The sequence below is a fragment of the Caretta caretta genome, chromosome 5 (genome assembly GCF_965140235.1).
Source record: "Caretta caretta isolate rCarCar2 chromosome 5, rCarCar1.hap1, whole genome shotgun sequence".
In the NCBI taxonomy this organism is placed as follows: Eukaryota; Metazoa; Chordata; order Testudines; family Cheloniidae; genus Caretta; species Caretta caretta.
In genome coordinates, this window is record NC_134210.1 from 114,345,049 (window position 1) to 114,370,825 (window position 25,777).

The following is a 25,777-nucleotide window of genomic DNA, read 5'->3' on the forward strand; positions in this document are numbered from 1 at the left end:
TGATATAATAACCAACCCCTTTCTGCATATCATGCTGTTTCTGTCATCATTTGAATTTTTGTGCTGACTTCAGCTTCTGCATCCACTTGAATAGATTTAATGTAATTGTTAATAGTGATGGGAGCCATTGCGTTGGCATTATGGAGGTGGACACTTACGGTATAGGAGTATGTGGAGGAATGGAAGGGGAAAGTGGAAAGGCTGACACAATTATTCAGAAGACTGGTCGCTGTTTGCTACTGAGTACTTAAGTTCTGATGGAGCAGTTCCATGTGGAAATAGCTTATATATACACACATGCACACATCTAGCTGTTCAGCTGCCATGATTTCACTTGTTTTCTGTATACCTCTTGCCACTTATTGAAAATATTTGTTTTAATAAGGATTTGCTTCCCCATAGCCCTTCTTTTCTTCCTGTGTTATCCTGCAGTGGAGTCAGAATCCTATTTATGATGTCACAGTCGTTTCCATTGCAACACACTGTGATATATTAAACACAGGACAATGGGCCCTGGTCCTAGAACTGCTGACTCCATGGGAGATTCATAATAATAGTAATTATTAATGCTTTTCATCCCTAGATCTCAGTGTTTTGCAAAGGTGGGTAAGCATTAATATTATCATCATTTTGCAGAAGGCACAGAAATTAAATGACTTGCCTAAGGTCACCCATGGTAGAAGATAACCCAAACCTCCTGAGTCCCAGTCCTCCCATCACAACTGGCCCTTGTGTCTTTCTTCTTGATCAAGGTGAAGACAGGCTATGAGCATTAAAGCCCTTATTCAAACATAAGTCTCTAAAAGCTCAGCCAGGAGAATAAAACATTTTACTGGCAAACTAACTTATTTGTGCTATAAATGTTCTCTTGGTTCAAGTTTGCACTGGTTTGGATGCCCTTGAAATAAAGTTTTTGTAGTGTTAAAAAAAAATCCTCTCTCTCGTAGGAATTAATTCCAGGAAACCTGAAATAATTCCAGGTGAACAAATTCCCAGGTGGGTTTAAAGACTTTAAACATAATGTCATTTTTAAAGATTAAGGCCACAATCCTCTAAACATGTATTTATGTGCGTAATTTTAAGCTTGTGAATAGTTCCATTGATACGGGGCTATTCACAAGTTTAAAGTTAATCAAATGAGTAGGTTTGCAGGACTGGGGCCTAAACTCTTAATCAAAAGTTTAAGGGCCCAATCCTGCTCCCACTGAAGTTGGTGGAAGCGGACCAGTATTTTGCACAAAATCTGGCTTGTTTGTTTTTTCAGTTCACTGTTGTATTTAATCTCAGGAGAACTGTTTTCGGCAAACCCTAAAGGACTCATACAGCTACATCATGGCAGAAAGTATTAATTTGGGTCTTTGCTAGGGAAAGAGTTGCAGTGTATAGGACAGATCTACACTTAAAACGCTGCAGCTGCGCTGCTGTAGCACTTCAGTGAAGATGTTACAACACCGAAAGGGGAGCTAATCCACCTCTGCAAGAGGCGGTAGTTATGTCAATAGGAGAAGCCCTCCCGTCTACATAGCGCTGTCTACACCAGCAGTTAGGTCGGTATAACTGTGTTGTTCAGGGGTGTGGATTTTTCACACCCCTGAGCGACGTATTTATACCCATGTAAGTTTATATGTAGAACTGGCCCAAGTTAACCTTGATGTATTTTCCTAGTGTAGATGCACCCTTACACTTTGAAACATAAGCTTGTCTGGTCAAATGTCACAACAGGGCTCAGATGCAGAACTGATGCTGCAGTGCAGTACGAGGAAGATGCAGTACTTTAGATATAATTAGAAGTGTAATACCTTATGCAATACCCAGTGGCTGTTCAAACTGAAATGATAGTTCTCATTGCACTTTCTGAAGTGATAGGGATAACCCCCCCATGCGCTGCCAAGTATTTCCTCTCTGAACAGATCAGCATGCATAGCCAAGGCTCACCTCATGATATCACCTTAGGGTGACCAGACAGCAAATGTGAAAAATCGGGACACGGAGTGGGGGGGGTAATAGGAGCCTATATAAGAAAAAGACCCAAGAATCGGGACTGTCCCTATAAAATCAGGACATCTGGTCACTCCATATCAGCTCCATTTGTCTACACTCATTGCACTACTGGTATCTCATTCCTTTATGACATACTCTGAGATCCCTAGTAAAATGTATAAACAAAGTTCTGTTCAAAATACGTTTTACAACCAACCACGCATCCAGAGGGGTCATAAATACAGATCTGTAAAAAGGAATTTTGCAACCCATTAGTGCCTCACATTGATACTATCTATAATAGCTGCAGCGACATCACAGATACTTACACTTCTAAAAAACCTGTTGTGGTCTCTGATGTCAGTAATCTGTGTCTAAAGATTGGGACTGTGCACTCAGGGGGAAAAGGAAGTTTCTTCCCACTCCTTACCCTCCACCCATTTGCTCTTGGCGAGGGTATCAGATTCCCAGCCCCTACTCTCAGAGCCACGCAAGATTCCTGTGCATGGGCTTGCTCTCCCTTTTTCCCAGTATTTAAGACCAGGGCAAAGATAAAGCCTAAAATTTAGAACAAGCATCCCCGAAGTCTGGGGAGGGAGGAGCTGGCTCTAGTCTTTCAGATCAAAGCCATCTCTAATTGTAATTATTTGTTTTCCAGTAAAGATTTGCAGCAGATGCATGTAATCTGTACGCTTCGTGACAAAACAAAACACAGTAACAACAGCTAGGAAACTGCTTACGTGTCCATTGACCTGTGTAATCTGATCATGCATATACACTAATTGTAATGCAGATGTAAAGCATATAGCTTGCACATCAAAGCAGAGAGCTTAAAATCATAGCCAGTGGTGTTCTTTGCTAAAATAGTGGCTTCTTTGAAAGAAGCAGTAAATGTGAATGAGTGGTGTAAAGGGGAAGAGGGAAGGTAGGAGCCTGAGAAGGGGGGCTTGCAATGGAGGGTACATTGGAATTCCAAACTCCACTCACATTTTTAGTAGAATATGTAATTTCTGATGCATGCTACAGCCCTCTTCTTCTAGTATGCTGGTGTTATACAGCTCTCTGAGACAGGAGGAGGGCTGGTAAGGAACTAGACTTTGTTTTCTAGCTCAAGTCACATGGCTATTGTTAGAATTGGAGAGATCGTTAATAAAAGAAGGGTTATTATTATTTTTAAAAATTACCATCCATGTGCCATGTACAATCAAAACTGGATTTTCACAGGGATAAAGTGGGGAGCTTTGCCAATTTTCATCTTTCTTTCCCAGACATGGAAGCCCAGGAGTTATCCAAAAAGATTTGCAAGATTTTTTGATGTTCTCAGTACTTGCTGAACTACATTTGATCATACTTTCCTAGAACCTTCACCCTTGGCCAAAGATCCCATCTGGAAAACGTCAGCCAGAAAGGTAAAAGTTTGAGAAAGTCATAATAAACCCCCATTGAAAAATGGGGTTTTTATAACGGAAATGCTTAGGTACCTTCGCTATAATTGTTACTATATTTTCCAGCTGTTACATATTACATGGTGATAAGTATATATCTATCTCTATAGCAATAGACATGTAAATCTACTATGAACATGGGATAGGATTTAGGTGGTTCCAGGTTATTAAACTTGATTTGACTGATAAATGCAATTACTGATGCTTTTATATTATATATGAACTGCAGCAGCAATAACTATCAAAGAAATCATCAATATTGCTTAGAACAAGTAAGACGCTTCAAATACTAGCAAAGAGACAATACATATATTTGAATTTAACTAAGACTTGGGGCATGCTGTGACAATTCTAGTAAGACATGCAATAACTCACTTGCATGCCATAGGTCCAAAATGGCATCCTTCATGCTGTGTGACCTCCCACATACAGTACATGTGAGGTCATGCTGTACACAAAATGGTGTCTCCCAAGGGGGCTAGACAGAATTGTCCCATGGTATGCCAGTTGAATAACACACAGCTAGTCAGGCATGCAGGACGTACAATGCATGCCTTGCATATACAGACAGCACGTCACTGCTAAAATGAGAGGTTATAGCATGAGCTTTTAACAATACTGTCAGCATTTTGGAGAGACTTACCTATTTGAATTTTGGAAACTTGTCACAACTTATTTGCAAGCCATTAGCTGTTCTATGCTAAAAGTGTCTTTTATGCAAATCAATAAAATCTTGTTTGTTGTTTTCAATACCTTGGCCCAGACGCTCAGATGGTGCACTCTTCAGCCACTTTGTGCTGCTCTGGCAGTGCTAAACATTAATAAACCTGGTGGATCTGGCAAACTAGGGATTCCTTGGAGGAAATGAAGTATGGCCAGGGTCGCGCTATGTTCTACAATGCCTGGCTATTGGAACAGCCCCTTGGGAACCCTGGGCAGCCAACGTAAAGTAAAGTAAAGCAGTCCTGAGATTGCTCTGCTTTACATTTGGCATTGGCACTTGATGGTGTCCAGTTTGCAAATTAATTCCAGTTCTGCAGTTTCATGTTGGAGTCTCTTTTTGAAGTTTTTTTGTTGAAGAATTGCCACTTTTAGGCCTGTTATTGAGTGACCAGGGAGATTGAAGTGTTCTCCTACTGGTTTTTGTATATTATAATTCCTGATGTCAGATTTACATCCATTTATTCTTTTGCACAGAGAATGTCTGTCCGGTTTGGCCAATGTACATGGCAGAGGAGCATTGCTGGCACATGATGGCCAGCACATCTATATATCTACCAATTTGATATATATCATCATGTGCCAGCAATGCCCCTCTGCCACCATCAAATTAGGCCTGAATAAAGACTGGAAGTGGTTGGGTCATTACAAAACCTAATTTCCCCCATACTAATTTCCCCCTACTGTTACTCAGACCTTCTTGTCAACTGTTCGAAATGGGCCACTCTCATTACCACTTCAAAAGTAATTTTTCCTCCCTTGGTATCCTACTGTTAATTTAATTGTCTCATTAGACTGACTTCCTACTTGGTAAGGCAACTCCCATCTGTTCATGTGCTGTGTATTTATACCTGCTACTGTATTTTCCACTCCATGCATCTGATGAAGAGGGTTATAGCCCACGAAAGCTTATGCCCAAATAAATTTTTAGTCTCTAAGGTGCCACAAGGACTCTTCATTGTTTAGACTAATGAAAGTGTGAGTAAGGCATTGTCCCATATCTTCCAAATGAAACAGTAATTATAACCAAAATGTATGTTAAAGAAATCTGTCTGGCAGGAATAGACATAATTGCCAGCTACAGATGGCTTAGAACTTAATTTTTTGCAGGCAGTATGCTGCTTTGTTTTATACTTCCCAGATTTCTTTGTACTCATTTTAATCTGTCCTTAACTCTGGGTAAAAATTCTTCATGTGAGAATATCTACTGTCATGGCATCTGGCATATATAATAATTGAAAATGTAGAATGAAATTTTCATCCTAATTTCTCTATTGTTTTCATCCTAATTTCTCTATTGCAGTAAAAGCCTTTAACATGCAGTGAATCCCAAATGAAAAAGTAGTCAAATATGTTTTTTTTTTAAATCTACACTTGTCAAGGAAATTGCATCTTTTTCTATCAGATGCAGCCATCACCACTGTTTGCCATGTTTTGTCACCTCCATACTGAATTAATTACTGCAGTCTTCTTCCCCAGGACTACAGCGCCTGTGCACTGAGTGGCCTTTCTTGTATGGAGCCCATTATGCCTGTGATTTCTAGCATGTACTGGTTCCCAGTCTGTTTCTGTCTCTGACTGGTTCCCAGTCTGTGAAATTCAAATGTTGTTCAATCAAGCCATCTATGGTTCTGGTCTTGGCTATTTTGGTTTAGCCCTCCACTCGTGTTCTGTCTCAACAGTTGGAATCTGGGGTTTTGAGGTAGAAGCCCTTCAATTCTAAATATCTTGGGGCTGGTGGCAGAACCTTCTCATTGAAGGGCCCTTGACTCTGGAATTTGCTCTCCACATTGGTGTGAAGGAGCCTGAGTCTACTGCCCTGCAGGATATGCTGAAGGGCCCGTATAACTACAAGGGCTATGGCCTGAGGTGGTCTTTTGGCTCAGTCTTCCTCAACCCTCAACGTCAGCTAGAAGATTTAACAGTTTACTGAGTTAGTGTAGTCTTTTAATTGGGTACATCTACCTAAAGGCTGTGATGGGCTCACTTCGTGAAGCACACCAGTACAAAACACATCACTCCGTAGTACAGTAAAGGGCATTTCAGCAGAGCACACATCCCAGTGTTTCTGATCCCCATAGTGCTCCCATGCTTTGGAGCAGAGACTTGAAATTTAGCAGGTGGCCTTTTGTGGCAGGGAGATACCTTTCGCCATCCCTGTGAAAATCCAACCAAATTTGGCCAAATTATAAGCTTTTCAAAAAATGCAGTTCGTACATGCTCAGTAGAGACTTGCTAGAGCTTAGCAGTTAAATTCCCCAAAGAGTCTGTGAGAACTGAGCATGATCCAGGCCAGGGGGCCGACCAGGACTTTCCCCTACAACTGTAGCTGCAGGCTGGATGGTGACCAGGCAAAGGAACTGCAAACAGGGAGACTGTCTCTTCTCAGCTCCTATTGCTTTCCCTGCTAATACTCAGGAAGCTTGGAGGAGGAAGCTGCCTGAATGAAATGCAGAGGGGACAATAGTTGGTCTGGGGGGGAAGGAGAGAAGGAAGTAGATTGGGACAAGGAACCTGGGGGAGGTAAGAGGGAGACTGGGACTGGAGGTTGGTGTGGGGGCAGGGAACTGGGACTGAGAGATGTGCGGGAGTGGCTGAGGGGTCTGGGAGATAGCTAAGAAGAGATTAAAACTGGAAATGAGGGTGCGAAATGGATAGGGGTGGAGACTGAGATAGAATGAGAAGCCAAGGGGAGATGGGGAAACCACTGGTGTCGGGGGAGGGGAGACAGAGCTGATGAGCCAGGATATGTGGGGAGAACTGGCTGGGTAAGCAGACTGGGACTTGGATGAGGAGCCAGGAGATAAAGAGACAGAATTGGGGCAGGGACAGGTTGAAGGGGATTGAGAAGAAGGTAAAGTCGTGGGGGAACTGACAGAAGGGTCCATGATCACTAGAGAACACTCCCCTCCAGAGCCTGGAATGGAAACCATGATTCCTGAGTCAAACCATTCCTCAGCTGTCAGCAAATATCTGGGAAATCCAATGGCAAAATGTGTCTCATCCACTTCTAGTACCAGACCACATAGAGGATGACAACCTACTACTGCTATCAGTTACTTTGTTAGTTCAGGTGGCAAAGGTCTTTGCAATGGATCTAAAGATTTTGCTGATGAACCATTTGGTTGTCAATATGATCCCACCTGATGGAATTTGGGTGTTTAGTTTGCTTTTTTTAAAACCTATGAAATTACAACAAAACAAAACTATATTAAAAAGAACACGGTTAAGGTTCTAAAATCAGGCACTCAGAAGTTAGGAAGTGCCAGAATTAAGGTCGCCTGTGCAATCTTAATTCAACCCCTTTGTGTGTGTGCATTGATAGTCTTAAATTATATGCCATAGGATGGGTACTGCTCATGTAATGAGCAGCTATTCAGTGTTTTGTTTTCTCCTCATTGTTCTATGTATTGCCCTAGGCCTTATTTACTGTGCACTATTCAACTCTACTCTGAAGACAAAATTAATCATGAGCTTTTCTACAACACTCATCATTACAGTATCTGAGTGTGTCACAAACATTAGTTCATTTTCCCAATACCCCTGTGAAATGAGGGGATATTATTACCCCCCATTTTATAGAGGGGGAACTCCTGCCTAGAGAGATTAAGGTCAAAAGCATCCACTAATTTTGAGTGCCCATGTGGAGACACCAGAGGTCTCCAGTCAGGCACCCAGATTTTTTAGAGTATTTAGCATTAAAGAGCATTTTATATGTTAGAGCAGAGCTCCCACAGGCTTCAGTTGCAGTTGTGAGCGCTCAGCCCTTCAGCAAATACAGACCCCAGGGTCTCCAGTCAGGCACTCAGAATATGAGGAAGTTAGGCCTAGATCCTCAGAGGTACTTAGGTACCTAAACCCCAGCCGTAGGCCCTTCTTAGCATATGCGCAATGTGCCTTAGGTGGCACATGACCAGGATTCATCACCAAATTTGGTCCATGGTTGAGCATTAGTTTCCCCAGCCTGGGCTGATGGGGAGTGCAACATGAACACTGATCCATGTCCCCCTCCTTAAGCACTTACGTCTCACTTGGGTGCTTAAATCCCAGTTTTGGTTCCACTGCGATGCGCAAAACTCCCACCAAGCCCAGTAGGCACATACGCTTACTTGGCAGGGTAAAAGTTCCCTTGGTACCTAACTTTCAGCCTATGAGCATGCACACTGCTGCCTCCCTCTAGGCAGCCGACCACCTATCTCCTACCTAAGCCCCACAGCAATTCTCAAACTGGGAAATATAGATGTACAGCTGCCTAAATTGCGTGTGGGGCTTGATCCAGTCAGCATGCTCAGAAGCTGCCTACTGGATTGGGTCCCATTCAAAATCTGGCAGGCCGAAGAAGAGGTGCCTCCCTTATAGCTTTTAGTCCCAGGGTTACAGCACTTGCCTGAGATGTGGGAGACCTGGGTACAATCCCCACCCCCACCCCACTTTGCCAGATTTGAGCAGAGGTCTCCCACCTCTCAGAAGAGTGCTTGAACCACTGAGCTATGAGATATTCTGTTGTGGGGGCTCTCTCCACTTGTCCTATTTAAGCTGTTCCACTGTGGATAAAATAAAGAGTGACTGGAGCAGGGGATCTGGACCCAGAGTCTTCCACTCCCAGGGACAACACTGCAATCCACAAAGCTGAATTAGGTGCCTTTATGGACCACAATGTTGCTTCTCTGATTTTCTGGAAACCTAATGTTAGGTGCCATGATGCTCAGCATTGCAACATCTAAGTCCCTTAGTGGATTTTACCTGGCCGTAGTAACCATCCGTGAAAAGTTTTTGGTTTAAGTGACTCACCCCACATTGCGTAGGAACTCTGTGGCATAGGCAGGATGAGAATGCAGTTCTCCAGGGCAGCATTCAGCTGCCTCAACCATGAAGACTGTCCTTTCTCTTCCTGTCTCACTCACTACACCCCTTCCAACAGATGAGGCTACATTGCAGAAATCTGATTTATCCCCAGAGCACTTCCATCCTATGCACTGAATACAACCTTGTGGAAAAAATAGTCTGTAGTGTAGACCAGGCCTTAGACATCTCGGAAAGGAAGTGTTCACAAAGGTTCATAACTTCCAGTTGAGGAATGTGTCCCCCACATCCCAGAATGCACATACAAAGCCTTTGAAAATCACAACTTAAACAAAGAGCTTGTGGTAGATCAATGTGTTATGTACTGGAATACACATGTATACATGCGCAGGTTTATAATACAATGTGAAAAAAATCCATTGTGTGACTACCACTATCTCTAGAAAATAAAGTAATTTTTTCACATTCATAAAAAAAAATACACACGATACAGGATGTAGAAAATTTAGTGCAACATAATTTTTTCACTTCCTAAAAATGCAGCTGCCATTAAAAAGTTGTTAGGCTCTCAGATCCTGCATTATAAATAGATACCTAGAGTTATTAGGTTCATGCTAGTCTATAACCAGCTGTTTTGCCCACATACGCATCTTAAAACTTGACTGGCAAAAAAAGTTTCATGTCTAAGATGATCCTTTTCATTGAACAATTGTTCTAAAATAGCAATAATAACCTGTTTGTCTTTACTGATCATGTAATAATCAGCTAGAGAGTTGAATACTTTTGGTGTTTTGCTATATCTTCACACTCCTTAGACGGACATAAGTATCTGACTGGAAAGAGCCTCCAAACAGGTTGCCGTTTCTTAAATATTGAACAAGGATCTGTTTCCCTGAAATTATTTTTTAAAATGTCAGGGAAGCATTTCTGTTGGTCTTGGCTTAAATAAGAGTTTGTTTTAAAAAAAAAAAAAAGTAAATGATGAGCCAAATTGATCCAACTGTTCTTTTAAGGAAATACTGGAATTTTTATTTCCCATGCTCTTGGCAATTGGAAACAAGCAAAAACTTATAATTTTCTTGTACTTTTATTAATATATTATTTTATGCTTAATTTCCCACATGGTTAATTGTACAAACTTTTATCAGTGAATATTGATCAGCCACCCAGCAATCTAAATAGCAGCCACTTGTTCCATTTGGCATAATGTTGCTTTTAAGTGACTACAAGGACAGTATTTTCAAATGGGGTATCAGACTGATTTCTTAAGACCAGTCAGAGAAAAGACAGCTGTGTGTATAACAAAAAACAGTTCCCCAGGTGCAGAAGGGCCGGTCAAATCTTGTTGGGTAAGCTCCTTTGCTGAAAAGCTGCCAAATAGATATCTGCTTTTGTAAAAGACAGAGTACACCTGGATCATTCTCACACTGGTCTGCATGGTTTTATAGAGAAAAGTAACTTACCAAAACTTCCAATTAAATAATGTGAAGCTTGTGACACAAAGTGACAGAAGACAGGAAATATGTAGTTCAACTTAACACTCCGGGCCCAACTGGTGTAGGTCCCCTGATTTCTTGTATTAGGCCATATGTCCATAACTCACCATGTTGTGAGCATGAAAAAGCACAGTGACATAAATTACATGCAAGATGAAGGTCAGCTTTAAATCTGAATTTCCTGGCTTTTCTATGTTCATTTCAGAAGCCCAAACAAAAGCTTTATGAAAGGTGAGTCTGGTGGGTTAGGAAAACAGACTTAGGCAGGGATTGAGGGGAGGAGAAACACTCACAAGCTAGGGAACAATACAGAAACAATAGATGAGAGGGTGAGAAGAAGAACATAGGAGAAAAAAGAGCAAAGGAATGAGGAAGAAAGGGCATAAGATGTGTAGCAAGAGAATAATGAGAGAGGCTGCCCTTCTGAAGCCAAGAGATACATGCGCTTTTTCAAGTCACTCTTTTTTTTTTTTTTTCCCCCTGTACAAAGGTTAGAGCTGCATCTTTAGATGGTGGTTTAAAACAGCTAAAAGTAAGAAATGAGAATTAAGGTTGAAACTCTAGCTGTGACTGGTGCCTTGAACCTTGTTTAGCCATTTGTACCTGTGCAAAGCAGATGTCAAATGCTTCCACTGGGGGAAATGGGTGGAGAATTCTGATTGGGAGTGTTTTACATTGACTTGACACAAGAGGATCTGATCCAGCAACACACTTAAGCACTGGTTTAACTTCAAGCAAATGAATATTCCTTTGACTACTGGGGGACTACACATGCTTAAGTGCTTTGCTGATCAGAGCCTACATAATTAAAGTGCAAGGCAATAGAGAATAAGCAAGTCCATCCTTACAATCCTCCAATTACAAGACCCTATAGAAGCATTAAGTATAAATTATGTTATTTATACACACACACATCCCACTTCTACTTAGGTACCTCCTAGGGAATTTTTTTAAGGATAATAGAATAGTGGGTGATCATACATGACCATACAGGTCCCAAGGCATCTCGATTTTTGTTTTGTCTCCTAATTTTCTTATTTTGTCCCAGGGCAGTAGAGCAGATAAGCAATGGATTACTGGAAATACTACAGCAGAAAAACATTTTCTGGTGGTGTTTGGGGATATTTTGCATTTTTATTTTCCTGTTATTGAATTTCAGCAAGGAAATACAATTTCTCTAATAGAAGAATAGCAACTAAAGACACACAATAGGCATAAACAAGCATAAATCTGTATGTGGTAGCTGGACATTCTAGTCTTTTTTCAGTAGTTATCATCTTGCTATGTTTCATATATATGTATAAAAACATTAAAAGAACATTAAAGTTACAAACACTTAAAGTGAAGAAATGACCACATTAAATTGTGGTCAGATTTGCAGAAATGCTTCGGGTTGGCCTTGCTCTGCTCCCATGAAGTCAATAGGTGTTTGCTGAGTGCTTTTGAAATTCCTCTCTAGAATTTTTTTAGAGAGATCTGTGTGTGATCATCCCATCCACTTTTGCCACCCACTTCATAACAACAGTAGACAAAGAGCCAGGTCATTAGCTTGTGCATCATAGGGCAGGATTTTGCCCTACAAATCTGCCCACACATCAACTTTTAATTCCTATGTTAGTTGGCCACCTTTTTTTTTTTTTCACCCACTCAAATTTCCTTCCAAAAACTGATGAGTCATTGGGCATGCAGTCTATCCCACTATGATAGTGAGTGATAGTACACCTCACCTATGTACCTGCAGAAAAATGGCCTTTTAGGAAACACACTAAAGGGAAGATTTGTTTGTACTTTCTAAATGAGGTGGAGAAAGCTTATGAAAAAAAAAAACCCTAGACCTTTTTCCTTTCAGCAAATAATAGATTTTTTCCCCCTTAAGAATGTCAGAATCTCTTTGCCCAGTGATTTTGCCTTTCAGTTCTTGGCTAAATCCATGAATTATGGTGTATCCTGTTCTAGCCATGCCAAAAAATGCTATTTATCTGCCATAACCTCACAAACTGTACTTCTCTTTCTGTGCCACAAAATCAAACCACAGACCTGGTGCAGAGACCCCGAGTGTACTCACAACATGCATCCACAATACAGTGTTTCCTTTAGTTCTGTGGTTTTCTTTATGACCGGGACTACAAGATATATAAAGCTCCTTTCTGGCTGCAGGCTTTTTACACATATAATAGCTCTTGACAGAAAGCTGCAGCTTGTTAAACCCAAATGATTTTGATTATGCATGTTAGTAACAAGACAAACCAGTTGTACAGAATTCCCTGGCCTGCAAATATTGTAGTCTATAGAGAAAAAAATTAAACAGATCATACTGCAATCAAGAATGTTCCTGAACAAATTTAGTCTCATTAAACTAGAGAACAGAAAGTGATCATTTTTAAGAGAAATGGCTGTTGCTCAGTGTTAACTTATAGAACCTGCTAAACACTTCACTTTAAATGTGTTTTTACACACTATCCCCATTCTAGTCACAGTGCCACTGATTAAACTTGGAGAAGGTCAGAGGTGTGTGTTACTTTCTCTCTAGTTCCAGATATTGTCTGAAAATTCTCTTAAATCTATAAGACTTAAACATGTTGTGACAGTCTGTACTCTTATGTTCACCCTTTTTACAAGACTATGATAAATTTTGTACAAAGTATGCCTTGTGAAGTACCATTTGAAAGATCACAATCTGCTGAACATTATTGTCCTGGTAAAATATGTGAGGCAATACTGTATGTAAAGTTATAAAATTCTGCTGTATAAGACTTGTTCCAAGTCTAGGGAAACAGTTTCAAACCAGTTCCCCAGAGACAGAAGGTTAGCCATCACCTCAGCTAGATGTCAGCATAATCAAAATGGACTGTCACCAGATTAAGCAGTCATTTTTTGGCAGGAAAAAGGGTCTGAGCGAGAAATTGACATGTTGGCAAAGAAATAGCTGGAAGTTCCCATTTCCCAGACCTGCTGTCTCCTGAATCCCAACTGGAAATGATTCTCAAAGAGGAGGAAAAGATATAAAAATGAAGAACAGACGACACAAATCACCTTTCTCCCCTCATCTCTACTCACAGCATCAACACTTGAAAGACAAAGGAATCATCACTGAGCTGGGGGAGGTGTCCTGGCTCAGAGGAATCCAACCAGACTGCTGTAATCATATGGTGAGAGAAACTTTTTTGCTTTAAATTCACTCAGCTTGTTAAGTTAGGTATAAGTTTGTGTTTTACCTTTTATTTCTTTATAACCAATTCTGACTTTTATGCCTCATTATTTGTAATTACTTACAATCTATCTTTCTGTAGTTAATAAACTTGTTTTATTGTTTTATCTTAACAAGTATGTGTTTGGATTGAAGTGTTTAGGAAACTTCATTTGAGATAACAGGATTTGTGAATATCATATTCTATTAATGAAATGAGGGACTTTCTATGCTTGTATTGTCCAGGAGGGTAGTGGGCAGTACAAGGTGCACATTTCTGACACTGGGAAGTTGTGGTGTCACTCTGTACTATAATTCAGGAGTGGCTTTTATAACTCAGCTGGGAGTAATTTACATGCTAGAGGCCATGTATGAGCAGACCAGGAGTGGTTACTCTCACAGTGAAGCTGTGTAAAAGGCACCCCATGTTGGAGAGTTGAGGGGACACAGCTGTTCAGTGGTCCAAATTGTGCACTGGATAATGTTATGCATGAACTTAGTGCTTTCCTGGGTCAAAGTTAACAAATTTTATAACAAAGTTAATTAACAGAGCTCTACACTGGGGGTTTCAGCTGTTACTTTAGTTGCATCAGGGTAAGCCCATGTAAAAGCACTGTGAATTGTAATTTGCACCTATGCAATTAAACTCTGCTTGAAACTAGCGTAAACTATACAGGTATAAATTGCAGTGTGGTCCAGTAGACTGGGCATTGGACTGGGAGTCAGGAGATGTGGGTTCTATTCCCATATATTTCACTAAGCTGCTGAGTGACCTTAGGCAAATTGCTTTGCTCTGTGCCTCAGTGTCCCCTCCCATGCTTTATTTATTTAGATTATAAACTCTTTGGGGCCTTAATTGTGTATATGAAACCTAGTGCCAGGGGGCCCTGATCTAGGTTTGAGCCTGTAGCCACTATCATAATATAAATAAAAATAGCAGTTTTGCCTATCTACACTCAGGGTTTGTAATAATAACAGATGAAGGGCCAAACCATCACTTTTTGGGTAAATTGGCCTCAAATATTTTCAGAGAGAAGTTTGATTATTAAACTGAAAGTGTCTCTCTAATTATTGTGTTTCTCAAATTCAAATGATTACATTCATCTCCAGATTGGGGATTAGGAAGGAATAATAGCGCTCGTGACTTTCATGAGGTTGGAGGTTGGTCTTTCGCTTGAGCATTGAATAAGGATTGTCTTCTAGGATTTGGTGATCATGATTAGTTTCTGGTGCCTGTGTGGTACAGAACATTGGGACACACCTCACTTTTTTCCATCAATGGATACAGTGCAGACTATGCCCAAAGAAACTCCTGGGAAAGGCTATATAAACTTTCCTTCCTTGTCTTTGATGACATGACAGAATCTTTGACCAACTGCTACCAAAATCCACTTGTTTCTTTTTGTGGAAGGAGGCTGTCTGTACCAGAGACAATGCTCGAGGTATTTTAACAGTGCTCCTGATTGTGACTGTCAGAATTCCTCTGTGTTATTTAGCACATTTCTAATTTTGGCCCTAGCAACACCCTTTTCCGCATTATTTAGAACAAAAAGTATGAGTTGCTGCTTTTTTTATCTAGTCTAAATAAAATGTTGAGGATCAGGAAAGTATGTTCACCTGTGCAACCTGTCTTTGCAGAAAAGTTAGAAGTACAAGAGACTTGAGACTGCTTTTTTATTTTTTGTTTTCTTACAATACATGCTAAATAATATGCAGAATTGCCTGTCATAGACTAAATACAGACTAGTCAATAAAGTGGAAATAGCCAATAGTCTGACAACAGGCACCAGAGTCAAAATTAGCAAGGTAGCAAAATAGTCATTTTCTCTCGCAACTATTACAAATAAATAAATAAATCGTAAAATAAATTCATCTGTACATCCATATCTAACATTCTTCCAGAAGCCACCTTCAAGTCTTCTACATACCACTGGAGTCAGGTTCTCTGTATTTTTATAAGCCTTTTTAGCTTTGCAGATATATTTTTTACTTGTTTTTTGTGTAGAGGAAGGATAGTCCAGTGGTTAGGACTAACCTGGGATTTAAGAGACCTGAATTAAGTACCTATTCTGACACAGACTGCTTATGTCACTTTTGGCAAATCACTTAGCCTTTTTGTGCCTCAGTTACTCGTTTATTAAATGAGGCTATAGCACTTCCCGACAACACAAGGGTGTTTTGAGGAAAAATACATTAAAAATACTATGTGGCTCTCAGATGCTATGGTAAGTATCTTAGGCAGATAGATTTGGTATCTATCTAACTTATTTGTTACAAGCATTTTCCCCCAAACCTTCTCATAGATAGTTACTAAGCTGGGGAGTTCGTGTTCATTTTTTATTTCCATGAAGGTAGAAACAAATTTGGTCTCCACTAGTTAGTTAACCAGCGTGTGTCAATACTATAAAGGAGCCAAGACATCAGCTAAAGTTGCAGATGCCTTTAAATGCCTCTTTAGCTCATTTAAAATATTTTACAATAACAACTAAATGGTCCTTAAGCTGCATATCACGCTTTCACCTTCCTGTTCTAGACGTCTGATTTCTCATATTGGAAGAGGCCAGTGTAAAGAAGGCAACAAAAATTTACCTTTCAGATAAAGTATATGGGCCCCATTCTGAAATCCTTATTAAGAGCTAGACTGTGACTTGCACGACATCCCCCCAGAAGGGAGTTAGAATCTCTAGAGGGTTCTAGGCACACAGGAGAAATTGGGGTACTGTGCCCGCAGCGAGCAGGCAGGGACAGGGAATAGGTGGAGTCTTGGCCCCAATCTCACTACTTGCTGGCCAGCAGAACTGCGTCAGCATGCAATAGGGGGTGGGGTAGCATGGGGGTGTAGTAATTATTAGCTGCTACAGGCCAGCAGGCAATTACCACCCCCTAGAGCAAGGAGGGGAGCTGGAGAGGCAAGGTGACTCAGAGGTGTCTCTGAGTCACAGTGCCGCTCAGGGCTACTCCTGGGTAGTTCAGCTCTTTCTCAGGGCTATGCCTGAAGTCCCAATCCAGCCCTAAATCTTTGAACTCATACGGGAGTTCTATCTGAGTAGGGACGGAAAAGACTAATGGATTCTGAATATAGTAAAATTACTGCTACATGTTACTAATCTACATGTAAGCAGAGTCAGGATGAGCTTTACCCTGACATCTGGTGGTGAATTGTGGCAAGTTGTGGAAAAGAACTTCAGGGGCTGATCTTGTTTGCATAGGCACACCCACCCCGCTTAGCATGAGCCCACAGCAGCCCAAAGGGTCACTGTGGCTGCTGTGGGATCCCCAATTTCTCTATTATTGGGGCAGGAAGAATAAAATGTTGTTACCCTGATTATGTGAATCTAGGACAGTGGAACTGTTTTATGACGGAGGGACTCGCCATCAACTAAGTAGCACTCGCTAGACAAGGGGCATGGGTTCCAAAACCCAGTGAATTGAGAGAGGCTAGAGATAGATATTGGTATCTGGGGCCCTTTTGAGGGTCTGAAACACCAGTTGTTCTGCCTTCTCTCTCTACTGTGGAATATCAGAGCTAATTTTGATTCCATTAGGACTCTAGTTATAGGCTGTTGAGCTGAATTCACATTGGGCCAATGGTATACCAGCACTGAGGCTCCCCCACTACAAGCTAAAATTACTAAGAGCTGAAATTGCTGAGTGGTGTGTTAAGTAGTGGGGGGTCCTGAAGATATATTGCTGAGCGGCTGGCAGAGCAGAGCCATTTGTGGGACGACTGGCAGAGCAGAGCAGTTTGCGGGATGATAAGCAGAGCGGAGCAGTTTGCGGGATGACTGGAGCGGCTTGCGGGATGGAGCAGAGCGGCTGGCGGAGCAGTTTGTGGGATGGCTGGAGTGGCTCACGGGACACCTGGCAGAGTGGAGCAGAGCAGTTGGCAGAGTGGCTCATGGTGAAGGCTGCAGTAGAACTCCACGGAGAGGTGGGGCAGTCGGCCTCGGACAACATAAGGTGCCCCTTAACACCCCCACTTTCACCCAGGCTGGGAGGTAAGACTCTGCAGATAAACTTTTGAACTCTGGGACGGCACTGACCAGAGATAGAGACTTTTGGGTTGTTGGACTTTTGGGACTTTCGGTTGCTGGACTTAAGAACCAAAGGGAAAGGACACGCCCCAATTTGCTGGGATGGGTCTTTGCTCATGGTTTGGTTTATGAACCCTAGTTGTGGTGTTTTCCCAATTTAATACTGATGTCGTTTACCTCCTGTTGTTAAAGATTTTCTGCTACACCAAGACTCTGTGCTTGTGAGAGGGGAAGTATTGCCTCTCTGAGGCACCCAGGAGTGTGTGTAAAATTTTCCCAGGTCACTGGGTGGGAGCTCGAGCCAGTTTTGCATTGTGTTGTTGAGAGGGAACCCCTATGTACTGAACCCAGCCCTTGCTGCTATCAGCTCAGCCTGGCAGAAGGGTTACATACAATAGAATGTCAAAGTTACAAACACCTCGGGAATGGAGGTTGTTTACAACTCTGAAATGTTCTAACTCTGAACAAAACTTTATTGTTATTTTTTCAAAAGTTTACAACTGAACATTGACTTAATACAGCTTTGAAACTTCACAGAAGAAAAATGTTGCTTTTATCCATCTTAATTTAAATGAAACAAGCACAGAAACAGTTTCCTTACCTCGTCAAATCTTTTTTTTTTAAACTTTCCCTTTGTTTGTTTTGGTCGTTTACGTTTAACACAGTACTGTACTCTATTTGCCTTCTTTTTTTTCAGTCTCTGCTGTTGCCTGATTGTGTTCTTCTGGTTCCAAATGAGGTGTGTGGTTGATCGGTCAGTTTGTAATGTTGGTGTTCGTAACTCTGAGGTTCCACTGTAGTAACTTCTGTCAGAGTCCAATTAACCCCTTCACAAGAATACTAAAAACAAATCAATGGCAAAGTAACGTGAACTGCTCTAGCTCTTCCGCTTTTCATTTTTGCATAATGCGTGTAAAACTAAATCCGCCACACAAGTTACAACGAGCCATGGGAAGCACACGCATGTTGCAGGTCAGGCCTGAGGAAGCAGTGGCAGAGCTGTGTAGGGAGCGTGGCCACACTGTATCTGGCTCTAGTACATATTATAAGCACTTTTATGAACAGGTGGTGTGATGAATCCACATGCTGCTTGCACACAGATTCATTAGTTGGTAGCTAACCCATACACATGCAGCATCAGGGATAGACCCCAGGAGCTCTGGCTTTAGAAACACAGGACTCTACACTACTTTTACTTGAGCTGAGATCTCTCTCAGCTGATGCCACTAGAGGAAGGTCCCTTCTCTTGAGAAGCCACTGGAGAGAGAGGGAGACTTGATCACACTGAGCCAGTACATTTTATAGGGAAAGGAATGTTGAAGGTTGTACAATTAGCTAGTTACGTTGCGGATTTTTTGTCTGAAGCATCATGTATTGGCATCTTTGAGGGACAGGATTCTCGACCTGCTGGTCTGATCCAGTATAGCAAACACTATATTCTAGTCTCAAATAACCATGCTGCATTCATTCCTCTAAATATTGAGAAAAGCTTTAACAACTAGAGTAGAAAATCGGTGGAACAACTGCAAAACTCATCTTTTTGGCAAACCTTCTCCTAAGAAGCTAGTGGACAGAATCACCCCTGACTGTGGGCTCCAGTTTCTCAGTCCCACTGTCGCTGCTTGGGTTTGTGCTCAGATGGCACAAAGCAGCCATAACACCAGTTGGACTAGCTTTCTGAGGACTCCCCTTGTATACCTTGGATGAAGGGGAAGGGGGTGATTCGATTGTTTGTATACATCAGCAACCCTTGGTTGTCAAAACAGCCCCTTAGAGGCAGTTGCAACTGAGAATAATCCTAAATTATGCCTCAGGACCAACAACCCTAGAATCAAGGAGCCCTCCCTCCCTGGGCTACTCAAGCGTAATAAGGCCAGTCCTCAGGATCTGGCCCACAATTGAGATTTGATGCTTCCTAAGTTGTTGCTTAAATCTGTCTGAGAAAGAATTAGTGCAGGAAACTATGATGATTAATACATTAGAAGTTTGTAATAGTACAGATGATTTAGGAATACTTATATCACTTATTACAGTTTTGGGGAATGAGATATTTGGATCCACTATAGGTTCTTTCCAACCCCACTGATCTATGTAGGGACAAGATACTTGAACAATTTAATGGTTAACAAAAATACATTTACATATATTTTTTTCTGTGCACATTGATCCATGGGGGTTTGACTGACTCAGGCTTATACGTTGATCTGAAATACAAAGTGAAATATATTTCTGCCTCTGCACATTGTTAGGCAATGAGATAAAAAGCAGGCCAGGTCTCCGCTAGAAAAGGTGTCCCGGTATAATTCTACCTCTAGAGCTACACTGGCAAACTCTACCAGTGTCGATGTGCTCATACCGGGTACCACGTATAACTAAGGCTGCCAGTCTGTCATGGAGGTCATGGAAGTCACGGACTCAGTGACTTTCCAGGACCTCCGTGACTTCTGCAGCCAGCTAGCATGACTGACCCCAGGGCCACCCGAGCAGCTCAGGTGGCCCCGGGTCCAGCTGCACTGCTCCCCCTCCCCTCAACAGCGGTGGTCCTGGGCTACCCCCTGCCAGCTGCGGCGCGGTGGTCCCAGGCCAGCAGGGCCGCCCCCCACCGGCAGTGGCGGCAGCGGTCCTGGGCCAGTAGGGCCACCCCCTGCCAGCAGCAGCCCCCGTGCTGCCCCTCCCTGAGCACCAGCGGGCACCCCGGAGCCCGCCCCCAGCACCAGCGGGTGCCCTGGAGCTGCCCCTCCAGAGCCCCCCAGAACAGCAAAGATTTAGTCGGGGGTATACAGTACAAGCCATGGACAGGTCACAGGGCCGTGAATTTTTGTTTATTGCCCAAGACACCCCCCTGAGTGACAAAAGTTTTAGCGCTGAAGGGCACCAGTATAGACAGCGCCTTCTCACCAGGAGCTGTGCTCCCGGCAATAAAGCTACCACCCCCAATTCGGGGCGGGTTATTTTATCACCGGGTGAGCTCTCCCCTGCGGATAAAGCGTGACCACACTGCCCACGTAATGCGCTGCCGCGGCTGCGCTGTAACATGGGCAGTGTAGACATCCCCTCAGACTGCTGAAGCATGTGGTGAGAGAGACTTTTGCTTTGAATCCACTTAGCTTGTTAAGTTAGATCTGAGTTGTGTTTTACTTTTGTTTTCTTGTAACCAATTCTGACTCTTATGACTCATTACTTGTAATCACTTAATGTTTCTTTCTGTAGTTAATAAACTTGTTTTATTGTGTTATCTAAATCAGGGTGCTTGGATTGAAGTGTTTGAGAAACTCCATTTGAGATAACAGGATTTGTGCATATCTTTTTCTATTACTAAAGTGATATGAGCTTGTGTTGTCCACGAGAGGGCTGGGCAGGGCAAGATGAATATTTCTAAGAGAAAGTCTGGCACCAGGAGTTTTCTGGTGTTACTCTGCAGTGTAATTCAAGAGTGGCTGGCCATAGCACTCATACAGTGTAGCTGGGGGTGATTTACATACTGGAGGCTGTGTGTGTGTGAGCAGACCAGGCGAGGTTGTTCTAGCAGCGAAGCCGTTTAAAAGGCACCCCTGGCTGGAGAACTGAGGGAACTCAGCTGTTCAACAGTCCAGATTGTACCCGAGGTAATATCACAGTGCTTCAATGTGAAAGGTGCTATATTATTACTTGTTCTTAATCAGACATAGTTACTATGGTGGCCAACACAAGAAAACATAATTCTCTCATTGTGTTTCAGTTTTCCCGCTACCTATCCGCGACTGGTGGAGTACAGGATCATTTCCAGTATATTTCCTTTCTGGCTTCCAGGCTACAAGCTATTAAGCTATTAGTAACATTTAGTGATCTTCTACATTAGTAGCTCTGTCTTAAGTGGGAGGGTGAGTTTTCCTCATCTTTATATCTTGACATATGAAATTTTGAGTGTGCTTCTTATCTCAGCCCCCTGAGAATTTGCCATAGCATATGCATATGTAGCATATCTGACCCATCCGATGGTCCAGGGACATCTACATCAAACACATCACTGGCCACCAACAGTACCAGGAGGTGTGAGCCGGAACGACATCGTGCATCAACTATGGGAAAGGGACCGAGAGACTTTTTCCATTGGACCATATGAACTGGAACCATAAACTCACTGAACGTTAAATCTCACCAAATGAGGGTCAATCCATCCTCATCACCGTATCCACTCATTATACTCCACACCTGAACATAGCCATTATATGAACAATGTACCCCCATATCTCAATGTCTGTACTTTGACCCGTCAACCTTTTACCCCCAATCGGGGAGCTTGCAGATTATGTATTCCTTACGCCACCTGTTCCTAAACAGATCGTCGCACCCTTTGATAATCTGTACCTTATTCCCTGATAACCAGAAACTTCTACGCTTCAACTCTGTGCCTTTTTCTTTTTTTTTAACATCATCTTAACAAAATTATTATATCTGAAAAGATATTTCAAATTGAATTTAAGCCTGACCCTGGTGCCTTATTCTGTGCAGTGCTGGGTGCCCTGACTTCCCATTGAGTCAATCAAATAGTCCAAGAAAATACTGGAGCTTCAGCTCCGCATTCTGAGAGTCGGAAGTTGAGAATGCTCAGCATCTTTCAGGCTTGAGCACGAGCCGTTGTTTCTAGCACACAGCTGAAGACAAGGAGTTAATAAGTACTTTATGTGCACAGGTTTGTTCATAATCGAATACACAATAAATCATGTGTATTTTCTTTTTTTCTCCTCTGTTTTCAATGCTACAAGAATATGTGGAGTCCGTTCTCCCTTCGGCACGTGCACCCAAGTCCCATCAGTCTCAGCATAAATTCTGCGTGAAGGGGAGAACAAACATCGAAAGTGTTTAAACAGTCCAAGGTAGGAGTCTCCGAAAGTCAAGATCTGCATGAGTCAATGCGAAAGTTGTCAGTTTGACGTGACTGTCTTTTTCTTAAATATTTTTTTAATATGAATCTTCTGGCTTTGAACTAGCTTTAGCATAAGCAATGCAAAGTCCTGATGTGTGTGATTGGGACAATTACATCTTTACAGCATCTTTTGGTAAAGATATAATAATAATACTTAGTGCTTTTCATCTTCAAAGCATTTTAAAAATGTTTGCTAATGAATCTGCCCACCTCACTGAAACAGGTAACTGTTGTTATCCTCATCATCATTTGACACATGGAGAAACTGAGGGAGAGAGTTTGTGGTCCAAGGCCACAAAGGAAGTCAATGTCAAAAACGAGATTAGAACTCAGGAGTTCCTGCCTCCTAGGGCTGCACTCAGACCATTAGACCACACCTCTAAACCAGTTTTGCAGTGTTAGCCTATTTGAGAACAGAGGTTAATCTTTGTTCCCACAGACATTTACATATACAGTACAGCTGTACAGTGCTATACACACACACAGATGTGCATGGCCAAGATTTCAGTATTGGAGACCCCCAGTTTGAGACCCTTTACAATAGGGGTGGGGAATCTATGGCCCACAGGCTGGATCCAGCCCTTTGCTCATTTTCATCTGGCCCTTGAGCCACAGACGTTCAACTCACCCACAGAAGGGGGTCGCTGAGACTCGGGGCTTCCCCCCACAGTGGGGTGAGCCAGCACTCACGGCTCTGAGACTTGGGGCTTTCCCCCTGGCAGCGGGGTGAGCCGGCACTTGCTGCTCCAGCCCCATGTCTTGGGGCTTCTTGGCACTGCAGGGCTGGAGCCATGTGTGCCAGCTCTCCCCACCACGGGAGGGAAGCCCCAAGCCTCCGCACCTCCCTGGGCAGGTGAGTTGAATGTGTGTGGCCCACCATTGATTTTTCCAGTGGGTCAATGGCCCCTGATACAGAAAAGGTTTCCCACCTCTACCTTACAAGGCCTGATTTTTAGAGTTTCGAGCAACATATTTGGGTATGTACTGTTCACACTCACTGTTAAACTATCTCAGCTCTTGATTCTCATTTACACTAGCCCTCTTTACACTTTACATTTAACAGCGTAAAGGGCTTTAAACTAGGTGTAAATATAGTTTACTCCTACTTTAATGCCCTTTTGCACTGCCAGAGAGGTGTAAAGTAGCCTCATGTAAGTGAAAATCAAGCTTTTATGCATCATAAAATTATAATTTAAATAATGAAAATGTTAGTCATTTGCCAAACCATTCCTACCCACCCCTCAACCCTTAAATATTGGGGAGGAAAAAAAGCATTGTGTATTTCTTCCACTTTTGTAAAACTGACATGAGATTTCATTGAAAAACTCTTGCTTATTATTATTCAGATAAATTGATTTACATTCCATCATTTACAATATGAAGAACAAAGAGCTCCCTCTGGGGAAAATGCAAGGCTATAATTTTGTTTCAAGAGGTTCTGTGATGTCATAAATAAAAATTGAGCAGAAATTATAACCTCTTTAGTAATCCCATAAATGGTGCATTTTTTGATAATATATGGTCGTCCTGAAACAAAAATGTTGCTTTCATATTTTTTGAAGTGCCCACTCCTAATTGAATGTGGCTGCTGCAGAGAGCTGACTACATCTTCAGAACACAGCTGTGTGACAGGGGAAGCAGCCCACAATGATAAACGTTAGGTTTAGAACTTCAAGGTTACAACCTACTGATGAACTGTCATTGAATGAGATTCCATTTCCCACTCCTGATGACATTTTAAGTTTTACCTATTTAAACCAGAGTTACCAAAAACATTTTCCTACTGGGAACAGATGCAGTAGGTGCACATTTTAAAATATTTAATCAATATTGTTACCCATGAATGAGTAAATAAAAGATCCCTCTAAAATCTCGGAAATTTGTATATTATGAGCCAGATTCTTAGCTGGTGTAAATTGAGGTTGATTTACACTAGCTGAGAATCTGAATCTATGTATTAATAGAGTTAAATTAGTGGGGCAGGAAGTTGAATGAAAGTTCCATACAAAACAACAGGATCTCAACTCCATCACTTTCTGAGAGATTTTTAATATATAAGCCAGATCCTGGTCTCAGTTATACTGGTATGTTTCAGAGTAGCAGCAGTGTTAGTCTGTATTCGCAAAAAGAAAAGGAGTACTTGTGGCACCTTAGAGACTAACAAATTTATTTGAGCAAAAGCTTTCCTGAGCTACAGGTATAAATCTGCAGTAATTCCACTGAAGTCATTTCGTGTCAGTCCAGAGTAGCTTCATTGTTGGATTTATACTGATATAACTGAAAGCTGAATCAGCTCTGTGGAACAGATGGAGGACCTATTTTTCATTCATTTTGCAAAAGATACTTGTCTCTCAGTCAAAGCAAATGAAATATATATATTCCTCCCCAATATATAACAATGCGTTGCATACATCATACATATATCATGTCAGTGTCAATGTCTCTGTTTTGTCCCATATATCAATCAACCAAATTCCACATTAAGGTTGATCCTATGTCTGCGTGTAGACTGCACTATTGAACACAGAATCTGCCATAGGTCTAGGTACCTCCTATGTGAAAAAAACTCAGGTATCTTCCCCACAAATTTTGGGTCATCCAAAAATGAGTGAAGGCATGCCCTGCCCCAACCAGCTGCTATGAAGGAAACACCACAAATTGAAATTCATGAAGTTTCCTCAAAAAGAAAAAGAGGACTTGTGGCACCTTAGAGACTAACAAATTTATTTGAGCATAAGCTCAAGATGAAGTGAGCTGTAGCTCACGAAAGCTTATGCTCAGATAATGTGTTAGTCTCTAAGGTGCCAAAGTACTCCTTTTCTTTTTGCGGATACAGACTAACACAGCTGCTACTCTGAAAAATGAAGTTTCCTGACACTCTCATGGGATTATTTTCATGGTTTAACACAGTATCAGCAGCTGTGCAACTGAGCAAGAAACAAAAGCAGTAATTCAAATTCAGTCTCATAAAAGTACTGTAATTGTATTAGAGATTTGTTGATCTGTAATGTGAACCAAAAAAATGTACATTTTGGTATTATTACAGCTTCTTTTACAAACTGTTAAATAAAACTGCTAACAACATGTAGTCACAGTTTTAAATTTAAGGTGCTTGGTATTAGTTTTCATGAAGATCAGTATTTCAACTGGTTTTTGTAGTTCTGACTGTGAGTATCCACCCACTATCTGGAATGTGTCAAAACAGT

General features: G+C 41.8%; 1 long non-coding RNA gene across 1 annotated transcript; it reads left to right on the top strand.

The window, feature by feature from the left end:
• The first annotated feature begins 3,265 nt into the window (after positions 1-3,265).
• On the top strand, positions 3,266-21,519 carry LOC142072046 (uncharacterized). Its single transcript, XR_012668317.1, has 3 exons — positions 3,266-3,389; positions 13,326-13,593; positions 21,384-21,519. It is a non-coding gene; the product is annotated as an uncharacterized LOC142072046 (long non-coding RNA).
• The last annotated feature ends 4,258 nt before the right edge of the window (positions 21,520-25,777 follow it).